Source organism: Diabrotica virgifera, chromosome 9 (assembly GCF_917563875.1).
Source record: "Diabrotica virgifera virgifera chromosome 9, PGI_DIABVI_V3a".
NCBI lineage: Eukaryota > Metazoa > Arthropoda > Insecta > Coleoptera > Chrysomelidae > Diabrotica > Diabrotica virgifera.
In genome coordinates, this window is record NC_065451.1 from 51,388,197 (window position 1) to 51,400,207 (window position 12,011).

A 12,011-nucleotide genomic window follows, 5' to 3' on the forward strand; every position below is an offset into this window, starting at 1 on the left:
AGAGTACCGGATAGGTACTGATTGGAATATATACCAGGAGAGGTTAGAGCAATATTTTATTGCAAATTATGTAGAGAATGATAGAATGGTTCCAGTATTATTGACAATAATTGGTGATAAGGCCTATGAAATATTAAAAGGATTGTGTGACCCAGTTTTACCTAAGAATAAGACTTTCGATGAACTATGTATTCTTCTACAAAAGCAATTCACTAAAAAAGTTTCTGTTTTTAAGGAACGAATAGAATTTTATTCTTTGAGACAAGCTGAAAAGGAGTCCGTGGCAGACTTTTACGTAAGAATTAAAAATAAAGCAATAGATTGCAAGTTTGGGACTACATTAAACGATGTTTTAAAAGACAAATTCGTTTGTGGTGTGAGAAAGGGACCAGTCCTGGATCGCTTATGTGAGGAGGATCATACAAAAACCTTAGAACATCTATATGAGTTGGCGTTGAGAAAAGAAGCTGCAGCAGTAGAAGCCAACACTTCAGTTCCAGTAAATAAGATATCAAGTACCAGTGTTAACCAAGGCAGAAATAGAGAAGCACGAGAAGGAGGTTCAGGAGGTTTGTATGGAGAGTCAAAGTGTAATGCGTGTGGAGGAATAAAACATGACTTTAGAAATTGTAAGTACCGAAAATATAGTTGTAAGGTCTGTAGGAAGGTTGGCCATCTGGCTAAAATGTGTAATAAAACAAAGGAAAAAGTACTCATTATGTAGAACCTGTAGAGAGTGAAAATTCTGATTCAGAAAATTTACAAGATTTTGATTTTGTAAACATGTACCATACCTCTTTTGATAATGTTAATAATGGTTTTATAAAACCACACAAGGCAAATATGTTAATTAATGATTGTACTATTTTAATGGAACTGGATTCAGGCGCAGGTATCTTTGTCCTTCCTGAAAATATTTATATCAGATATTTCAAAACCAGTGCATTACTTCCAACTAAAGTTAGACTCAGATCATTTGATGGAAGTATTATTACACCTTTAGGTGAGATTTTCGTAACTATTCAATATAATAATGTTAGGGTAGATAACTGTAGGTTAATTATAATAAAAAATGGAACAACAGCCTTAATTGGTAGAGATTTAATGAAGACATTTAATTTCGAGATTAAATTACCGGGAGTTCCTAACATTAATATAAATAAAATAGATCAGGATGCAGAGATAGCAAGGTTAGTAAAAAAATATAGTTCTCTCTTTAGTAATGAATTAGGGCATTATAGGTTTGAAAAGGTTGACTTAAAAATGGAACCAAATGCAAAACCTATATTTTGCAAACCAAGGCCATTACCTTTTGCTTTTAAAAGGGATGTTAATGCAGAATTAGATGAACTTGAAAGTAAGGGTGTCATTACCTTGATTGAAAATGCTGAATGGGGCACCCCACTGGTTCCCATTGTCAAGGAGACAGGCAAAATCCGTGTATGTGCTGACTACAAAATAACCGTAAATAAATTTCTAATTGATGTCAAGCATCCTTTGCCAAGAGTGGAGGAGTTATTTGCAGCCCTCCAGGGTGGGCACCTTTTTACAAAACTGGATTTCAAAAATGCTTACAACCAATTGGAACTAACGGAGGAGACAAAAAAACTTTTAAGTTGGAGCACACACAGAGGTATTTATCAGATAAACAGGCTACTATATGGTACAAGACCGGCCTGTTTTTCCGGCCTGAAATAAGGTATCTGGGGCATATTATTGATAAGGAAGGGTTACATAAAGATCCAGGAAAAATTAAAGCCATTATTGAGTGCCCCAGACCCCAAAATATCTCTGAAGTTAGGGCATATGTCGGGATGATCAATTATTATGGTCGTTTTGTGGCCAACTTATCAACAGTACTGGAGCCATTGTATAGGTTATTAAGAAGAGATGAACGTTTTAAGTGGACTTCAGAGTGTGAGAATGCATTTTTAAAGGCAAAGAGGGAAATTTCTTCAGGTGCGGGCCTTGCACACTATGATCCACAGATGGACTTGAAATTGGTTTGTGATGCTTCCAGCGTTGGCTTAGGTGCTGTTTTAATGCATGTGTATCCAGATGGGTCAGAGAAGCCAATCAGTTTTGCTTCAAGAGTGTTAAGCAAACATGAAGCTAAGTATTCCGTTATACACCAAGAGGCTTTGGCAATATATTGGGGTGTACAAAAATTTTATCAATATTTATTAGGGAAGCATTTCTTTTTATGTTCTGATCACAAACCACTGATGGCCATATTCGGAGAGACAAAGGGCATTCCGCAAATGGCAGCAGGGAGACTGCAGAGGTGGGCACTATTTTTAAGTGGATTTCATTACACCTTTAAACATATTAAGGGAGTAGAGAATAAAACAGCTGATGGACTTTCACGCTTGCCTCTTTCCATACCTAATGAGGTACAAAGTGATGTTGAGTTTGATTATTTTAATTTTCTGGTAGAGGATAAATTACCAGTTACCGCTGTAGAAATAATTAAAGGAATACGGTCAGACATCTGTTTGAGCAAAGTTTTTAAGTATGTAAGAGATGGCTGGCCAAAAACAGTTCCAGATGAATTGAAAGCATATGCTAACAGGGCTAATGAGCTTACCATTGATAATAATTTAATTATGTGGGGGTATAGGGTAGTGGTACCTTCCAAGTTTCATAAACAAATCTTACAGGAATTGCATAGTACTCATAGCGGAATAGTTCGAATGAAGACAGTAGCAAGGCAATATTTTTGGTGGCCTGGCTTAGATGGAGATATTGAATTGTTTGTAAAATCTTGTGAAGCATGTTTAAAGAATACTACAACTCCACGGAAGGCACCTTTAATTAAATTCCAGGAAGGAGCTCATGTGTTTGATAGAATTCACATTGATTTTTTAGGACCGTATCATGGGAAGAATTATCTTGTTATTACAGATGCATACTCGAAGTGGCCCGAGGTATATGAGATGTTAAAGACTGACTCAGAACATACCATCAGTAAACTTCGAGACTGTTTTGCCCGATTTGGGTTGCCAAATCAAATTATTTCAGATAATGGTCCACAGTTTAATTCAGAGGAGTTTCAGCGATTTTGTAAAAATAATGGCATTATTCATAAAACTTCAGCTCCTTATCATCCAGCGACAAACGGAGCGGCCGAAAACTCAGTTAAAACCCTAAAATATGCAATAAACAAAATGTTAACAGGCTCCCAGAGCAAGAGTATATCTGAGTTGATTTCAAAATATTTATTTTCTTACAGAAATACCCCTCATTCAGTGACATTTCAAACTCCTGCCTATCTCATGTTTGGGCGTAAAATTAAAACCAGATTTGACTTTTTGACATTTAACGATAAGACATTGAGAGCTAGAGAACAACAGATAAAATACCATAAAGGTAATAGGGTGGTAGAATTTATAGAAGGAGAAGATGTTTATGTTAGGGATTACAGGGTAAATGCACAAAAGCCTAAATGGGCAAAGAGTAAAATAGTTAGAAAATTAGGACATCAAACATTTCTATGTCAGCCTTTAGATAATCCAAGTCTTGAATGGAAAAGACATTTGGACCAAATTGTTAAATGTGGTCATTTTTACGATGAAGAAATATCTAAAATTTCTGATGACAAGGATAGAGATACGTGTGATCCACTAAGTTCAGTTCCAAGTACTTCTGTAAGTTTGCCATTACCTTTAAGTGAAACTGAAGCTTTGGTAACTTTAAAAAATACCAGTGAGACCCAAGGAGTGTCCGGTAGTGTTGAAACCGAATTTTCGAGTGAAGATATCAGTGCGGTTCCTTCGTCAATTAAAGACAGTGCATCACAATCAACCGTTGGGTTGCAGTCACCTAATATTAAGGAAAGATTGAGAAGAACCATCAGACCGCCTGATCGTTTAGATTTATAATTAAGAATATGACAATGTGGTTTTTATATTCGGATCTTGGTGTGGAGGGATGTAATGTATGCTACCTGTAACAGTTATGTTACTTCCCACCTCTACCAATCTATCTATGACCAACTTCACAGATAACCTACAATATGTAATTTAGATATTAGCATATGTTCATTGAGTATAATGAATAAAGGTTTCATGCCGTCTAAATTGTTTAATATTCTTGGATGTGGACACCACAGGTTGAAGTGCCGATGATGCAATTAGAAAAAACAAGAAAGTGTCGAAGTGTTCTCCTCGAAATAAAAAGTGACCCGTGTTGTGTTTTGTGTTGGCAAATTTTTTAATGTGTCTTTAGGTCGGTACCATTTTTGGTTCATTATCTTGTATAATAATTATACAAGACAAATGTTTTAAAGTCTCTAAATTCTACTAAATAAATACATTGTTAATACTTTATATGCTTGTTTTATTTATATCATATGAGGATAATAATTACGTGATTCATAAGTTAATTAAGGTCGAATTATTTACGTGAACCGAGGAGGTATCTTTCACGTGAATACTAATATATCCATTCCCTAAAAGTAAAAGATACGTTAATCAACACGTATTTGCAACGGGAATTTCCCGAAACATTTTATTGCTATTTAAGGTAAATAACACGTATGATGAAGACGAGTTATTCACGTAATTTAAAGACGTATTTTCAATGTGACATTCCAACCAAATTTTCACGTGAAATTCACGTAAGCAATTTACGTATATTGGTGACAAATGTACCCAAAATTCACGTAATTAACACGTCGGTCTCTTTGCTGGGTTGCTACCCGGGATTTCCTGGGTACAAGTCTTCGATGGGCAAAAACATTATTTAAATACATTATATCCAGGATTTTTTGAGAACAAGTTACTCAGTGGGTTTTATGAAAGTAGAAATTAGTTTACTACCAGAGTGTAACAGGACTTCATGAAAATAAAAACTGCAGAAATAGCAACCTGTATTAAATAGAATAGAATAGAATAGAATAGAATAGAATAGAAATATGCTTTATTGTCATGAAAAATTGTACAATTTTATCGACAAAGCTTATAAAAGTCAAGAAAACAAAACAATAACAATCCAATTTACTAAAATTACATAAATCGTCAATGTATTTAAAATAATAATAACAATATTTAACACTATGTTAAACAGTAATAATCAATTGCAAAATTTAAAATAAATTGCAAATGCATATAGTCCAGAAAGCCAATGCGCATCCGCTAGGAAAAATATTCTAATTCGGATTTTTTGCACAATCTTAATCAAAAAGGACTCATTTTAACAAATTTGCATGTTGCCAGGACCAACAGGTGGTCAAAAAATTTTTAATAGTACATTATATACCGCGGGACTGAAGTAGTACATTTAATCCTGAAGGTAAAGTTTATGGCCCGACCGCAGGGAGGGCCATAATTTACCTGAAGGATTAAATGTACTTCAGTCGCAAGGTATATACGATACTTTTCGTACTTCCGGTATGATTTTATTAATTATTTCAATAATTTCAATCAGTTTTTTCTCTCTTCAACTCATTTAATAAACTGTCTTTAAAATAAGTTACCATAGTAACATTGCGTTGTGACAGTTATAATTTAGAAACATTGTCATTACTAGTGTCATTGTAAAGAAACATTGTTATTGATAATTATTGGTATCATGAGTGAAGAAGGTGTATCTGATATTGATAAAAGAGCAGCCGAAGTAGGTGAAGAATTGTTACCACCGAAATCTAGAAAACTATACGAGCAGCAGTACGATGCTTTTAAAAAGTGGTGCCGCTTAAAAAATGTGAGACAACCTACTGAAAATGCGCTGTTAGTCTACTTCGATGATAAATCAAAAGCGGTTTGTGCCTCAACTCTCTGGGCACATTACTCAATGCTGAAATCGGTTATTAACATTAGAGAAGATATTGATATAAGTAAATTTCCAAAATTATTAGCTTTTTTGAAGAGAAGAAATGAGGGATTTAAGCCAAAGAAGTCAAGAATTCTCACGTCTGAGCAGGTAGATCAGTTCTTACGGGAGGCTCCGGATGATAAATATTTAATGCTTAAGGTAAATTTGGAAATTTGTTTATATTCAGAAATTTTAAGAAATCAATTTTTTTGTAGGTTGCACTTATTTTGGGCGTTGCGGGAGCTTGTCGTGGAAAAGAGTTGGTTGATTTAGAAATCGACGATGTGAGAGATTTGGGCGATTCCTTCCTAATTGCGATTAGAAACACCAAAAATAAAATTGACCGAAATTTTGTGATCAAAAATTCAGAAAACAGTGCCATCAGTTTTGTGGCGATATTTCGGAAATATGTGGCATTGCGAAAGACAGGGACAACTCATTCAAAATTTTTTGTTCAATACATCAACAAAGAATGTACTACGCGAGTAGTAGGAAAAAACATGTTTGGTACAATTCCACGGCAAATAGCAGCTTTCTTGAAATTAGAAAATGCGACGTCTTATACGGGACATTGTTTTAGACGCACATCTGCGTCTTTGTTAGCTGATTCGGGAGCAACAATAGACGTGCTGAAGAGACATGGAGGATGGAAATCCTCCAACGTGGCCGAGGGATATATTGAATCGTCTATTAAAAATAAACAAAAAATTTCAGATAAAATATTTGGTCAAGTCGCCGATTCGTCCACTATAGTTATGCCACAGTCCTCATTCTCGCTTCCTGTTTCCGCAGGATCTTCGAAACAAACACCAGTTCAATATGAAAAGGACCTATCTGTTACTCGTCAGTTACCTGCTGCATTAACCCAGGAAAGACTGGTCAATATGACGAACTGTCACAATATTAATTTGAATATTAACGTTAATTACCATTCTAATTAATTATATTTTTCAATAAAATATCCCTTAAATTCGTTTGTTTGTGATTTAATCGTTCCGGGAGTTTCGTCAATATTTAATCCCGGAGGGATTAAATGTGACACTTTAGTACCTGTCACAAGGGAGTGAAGTTGTCACTTTAGGCCCGGAAGTACGAAAAGGTTTTTTTTTGTTTTTTTTTTCTAAAATTATTTTTTTTGCATGGAAAAAAGTTTTTTTTAGATTTTTTGGATCATTCCAAACAGAAAAGGTCTTTAGTGACTTTTCTCTAAAAATGATAGTTTTTGACATATAAGCGATTAAAAATTGAAAAATTGCGAAATCGGCCATTTTTAACCCTCAAAAACTATGTGAAAAACTGAAAATTTGAATGTTGCCAAGGTAGGCAGATATTTTTTAAACATCGATTGATGAAATCCCGAAGAGTTTTTTGCAAAACAATATTCAAAACTCCTTTGTTTTTTAATTGCTAATCAAGCGTGCGCGACACTATTTTCCACCGACAGTATGGTGCAAATGAAAGGAATAAATTCGTTATTTCGTAAACCCGCGAGATTAAGGAAAAATCCCGAAACAGGTCGATTTTTATTTTTAAGGTATGATATTGTGGCATATATGGTATACTAGTGACGCCATCCATCTGGACGTGATGACGTAATCGATGATTTTTTTAAATGAGAATAGGGGTCGTGTGCTAGCTCATTTGAAAGGTTCTTCAATTCTCTATTCAGTAATGTAAAAATTTACATAATTATTTATACAGTGTGTCCTTCTACTTATGTTTTTGTCAAATAATTTAATTTAATAAAAATTTTTTGGACACCCTGTATAAATAATAATGTAAATGTTTATATTACTGAATAGAGAATTGAAGAACCTTTCAAATGAGCTAGCACACGACCCCTATTCTCATTTAAAAAAATCATCGATTACGTCATCACGTCCAGATGGATGGCGTCACTAGTATACCATATATGCCACAATATCATAACTTAAAAATAAAAATCGACCTGTTTCGGGATTTTTCCTTAAAGTCGCCAGTTTATGAAATAACGAATTTATTCCTTTCATTTGCACCATACTGTCGGTGGAAAATAGTGCCGCGCACGCTTGATTAGCAATTAAAAAACAAAGGAGTTTTGAATATTGTATTGCAAAAAACTCTTCGGCATTTCATCAACCGATGTTTAAAGAATATGTACCTACCTTGGCAACATTAAAATTTTCAGTTTTTCACATAGTTTTTGAGGGTTAAAAATGGCCGATTTCGCAATTTTTCAATTTTTAATAGCTTATATGTCAAAAACTATCATTTTTAGAGAAAAGTCATTAAAGACCTTTTCTGTTTGGAATGATCCAAAAAACCTAAAAAAACTTTTTTCCATGCAAAAAAAATAATTTTAGAAAAAAAAACAAAAAAAACGTTTAAAAAATTTTTGACCACCTTTTGGTCCTGGCAACATGCAAATTTGTTAAAAGGAGTCCTTTTTGAGTAAGATTGTGCAAAAAATCCGAATTAGAATATTTTTCCTAGCGGATGCGCAGTGGCTTTCTGGACTAATATTCTACCTAGTAATTAATAGAAAAAGTTTTAAAAGTTAAGCTGCTGCATATGACACCCAAATAACGATAAAAAATAATAAAAATACTACTTGTGCAATGGGTACTGTAATTTCTTAGTTATTGATTAAGAAAATCTTCTACTGAATAATATGATCTTTATTGGGGAAAGATGCTGCAGATTTAAGTTGTAGACGGAGATGGTTGTAAAGTTTTTTGAGGAGTATAATATAGATTTCTTTAATAACTCCGAGGACGGGATTGGCAAATAGACGTTAAACATAGAATTTCTGGTGAAGTAGTCATGGTTAGGTCTTGGTGGAAAGACATGTAGATGTTTACGAATTAAGCAAACAGTTTCTAAAATATACAAAGATGGAAGGGTTAAAATTCCGTGATCTTTGAAGTAACTTCTGCAATGTGTTGTTCTTCTGAGGCCAAACAGATATCTTATTGCTCTTTTTTGTAAATTTGAAAATAACATCGAATTGGGCAGCTGTACCAGAACCCCAAAAAGGAAGACCATAACGAAGATGCGACTCGAACAAAGAAAAATATGTTATTTTGGAAGATGCTAGATTGAGTTCATACGAATCAAATCTTATAGCATAGCAAGCTGAAGATAGTTTCTTTCTTAACAAATCGATATGGAGGGACCATTTAAGGTTGCTGTCTACAAAAATACCAAGAAATTCTACAGAATCAACGGTACTGATCTGGCTGTTATTAAGAGGTAAAGGTTGAAGAGCTCCTTTATAAGACAATGCTACTGTTTTATCTACGTTAAATGAGAGTAAATTAGAGTCAGACCAGGTTTTTATTGTAAGTAGATCAGAAGTTATAGTAGCTTGAAGAGTTGCAATGTTTGAGTTGCTCCAAGTGATACTGGTATCATCAGCGAAAAGAAAGATTTTCCATCGATTTTTAAACTAGTGATGTCATTAATAAAGATAAGCAAAAGTAGAGGACCCAATACTGAACCTTGAGGTACTTCGCATACAATGTTTTTGAGACTAGAGTCTGTATCATTTGCTCTAACCAGTTGTTTCCTATCATCCAAGTAAGATTGGAACCAATCTAAAGAAATACCTCGAATTCCGTAGAAATTTAGTTATTTTATCAAAATGTTGTGATTTATACAATCAAAAGCTTTGGCGTAGTCACAAAAAACGGGGCAGTATGAAGATTATTGTTCAATGCTTGATAAACCTCATGTAGTACAGAAAACATGGCATCAGTGGTGCATTTATTATTTAAAAAGCCAAACTGATTTTGTGATTAAATGTTGTTTTCAACTAGAAAGGACGTACGTCGGGCTTTTATGAGTCTCTCAATAATTTTGGAGAGTACCGGTAGTAGTGCAATAGGTCTATAATTGCAGGTATTAGATATTTCATCACCCTTATGAAGAGGAATAATGATGGCTGTTTTCAGGCACTCTGGAAATTTACCTTTCTCAAAAGAGTCATTAATTAGTGAGATGAGGACTTCTAACACATTTTCTGGAAGATTAGAAAAAAATTTTATCGATAGACCATCAGTACTACAGGAAGATTTTCTTTTGATACTATTGATTGTTTGGATCAGTTCAGATTTATTGACTGGTTTTATAAAGAACGAATTCGAGACCTTTCTTGAATTAGGGAGATAGGAAATGGGATCTTGTTGTGGCAAAATAGTTGATGTAATATTTTTACTCACATTAACAAAGTATTTATTTAGATTTTCAGGGTCTGGAAGGGAAACTGTTTGAGCAGTGTGGGTGTTATTTCGAAGATCGTTTATTATGGACCAAGTTTCTTTTTCAACAATTTTAGATCTTCCCAGACGGTTTTGGTAGTAGACTTTTTTAGCTGATTTTATAAGTTTAAGATGGGTTGCCCTGTACTTGGTGATATATTCAGTGATAGAGACGTTGGTAGTAAATTTCTTGATATAGAGAAGAGAACGCATATTCTTGGAAGATATTCGGATACCTTTAGTAGTCCAGGGTTTGCGATGTTTTGGATTAATTGCAATTAAAGGAAATGCATTATTGAAGATACAGACAACCTTATCTAAAAAATCACTGAAATTATTATCCACGTCCATAGCAGGAAAGCGCCACTCAGAGGTTAAGCATACATTTTGGAATTTACGAAAGTTCCGGGTGGAAAAAATCCTGCCTAAACGTCGGGTTTTCGAGGAGGGTTTGCTGAAGGTATTAAACTTCGTATAAACTGCTTCATGATCAGATAGTCCAGCATTAATAATTGTAGAGTGGACATCAAGGGGTGAGAAATCTGAGACAGTATAATCAATTATGGTAGATGCAGTTTTTGTAATCCTTGTAGGAGAATCAACGTGCATTGTTAGACCATACGATTCAAATATGTTGACCAAGGATATTTGTGTAGCACAAGCAGCAGCATAATCAATGTTAAAGTCCCCGCATAAAATTTTTCTACTTTTATGGGGCAGGTCATCTAACAAATTTAGCAGGTTCTGAAAAAATAGTTCCACGGAAGGGTCAGGTGATCTATAAATGCAAATAATATAAAGATTAAGATTCTTATTTTAAACTAAGGAAAACTCAAAGAAGGCTTCACTTAACAAAAAGTCATATTTTGTTACCAAAGAAAAATCATTACTCGTAGACAGAATTAGTGTCCCCCCATAAGCTGAGCTTGGACGATCATACCTAGCAATTGTGGTGTATTTATCTACAAAAAAAGGCTCGTTGACTTAAGCCAGTGCTATGTAACCGCAACTACCGGGGGAAATCCTAATTCCTCTAGGAACAAAAACAATTCATCAGTTTTGTATCTTATAGAACGAATATTAATCAGAACCATGCTAAAGTTGTTATCATTAAAACAATTTGAGGATTCTAGTCCCTCAGAACACGTCGTATTATTTAAAAATTTTATCTTGGAGAGCTAGTAGAATAATAATTTCTAGACAATAATACTGCGACGAATGGCGCGCGCTGGGGTATACGACTAGTGACATCAGGCCAATAGAGAAGCGTTCTTGAAATTTAAAATAATGCTAGATTTCTAATCAAGATTTTTTATAGACAGGCTTTTTTGATTCTTTAGAAATTTTAGACAATTATTCCTAGGGTGTTTCTTAATCGTTTTACATGTTTGAAATGACTTTTTAATTTTTTGTGAACATCCCTGTATATTGTGAACAATAGACGCCTGTATACCTACGTGGAAATCACCTAGAGACAACGGAGAAGACGTTATTATAAGAAATCAAATAGAATAGACTATGCTTGTTAACAAAAGATATCGAAATAGTTTCAACAGTGTTAAAACCTACCCAGGCGCTGCTATTCAATCTGACCACAATCCTTTAGTAGGCGTTTATAGAACCAAGTTAAAGAAAATACGCGGAAAGACTGTAAAAAAATAGTCAGCAAAACATTAAATAGAAAATTCAAAGAAATAGATAATACAACGTAAAGCACAGAAGATAAGGTAGAATCCCTTAATAAAACGATAGACGATATTAAAGACAATTTTATGAAGAACAAAGAAGGTAAGAATAAGACTTGGATGACGACAGAGATTCTGCAACTAATGGACGAAAGAAGGAAAACAAGAACGATAACTCCATGTATAAAACATTAGAGCGAGAGATACAGAGAAAGATCAATTTAGTAACAAGTTCGGTGCCGACCACCGGACTAGTAACACGCGTACGAGCGGA